Source organism: Larimichthys crocea, chromosome XIII (assembly GCF_000972845.2).
Source record: "Larimichthys crocea isolate SSNF chromosome XIII, L_crocea_2.0, whole genome shotgun sequence".
Lineage (NCBI taxonomy): Eukaryota > Metazoa > Chordata > Actinopteri > Sciaenidae > Larimichthys > Larimichthys crocea.
In genome coordinates this window covers 14,364,944-14,365,352 of record NC_040023.1, presented here as the reverse complement: position 1 = coordinate 14,365,352, position 409 = coordinate 14,364,944, and positions in this window count along the sequence as shown.

Here is a 409-nt window from a genome sequence, read left to right as displayed (position 1 = left end):
AATATGCAGTGCCCTCAATATATAGACCCAACAGTATAAACTGGGGAGTAGCGGAAAGTACACTCAGTTTATCCTACTCTTTGAAATGAGGCTGCAGATGTATTTATCTATTTTCAAATCTATCTAGATATCACAGTGGGTAACAGTTTACTCATCTCTGCATTTACAACTACAGCTCTGAGTATAAAGTAGCACAACCTTACAAATCTACAGCAGTAGAAATGCATCATACACATGAATGCACCACTAATAAAACAATGTTTTAGCACTGTAACTTTTACTGGCAGTGCGTTTTGTTTTGTTTTTTGTTTGCAGGGGACACTGCTGCAAACGTTACATTTGTTGTATTTGGGCCTGAGGTACCGCTACTTCCCTCTACTGGGTGAAAAATGAAAAGGTGCACAAAGAC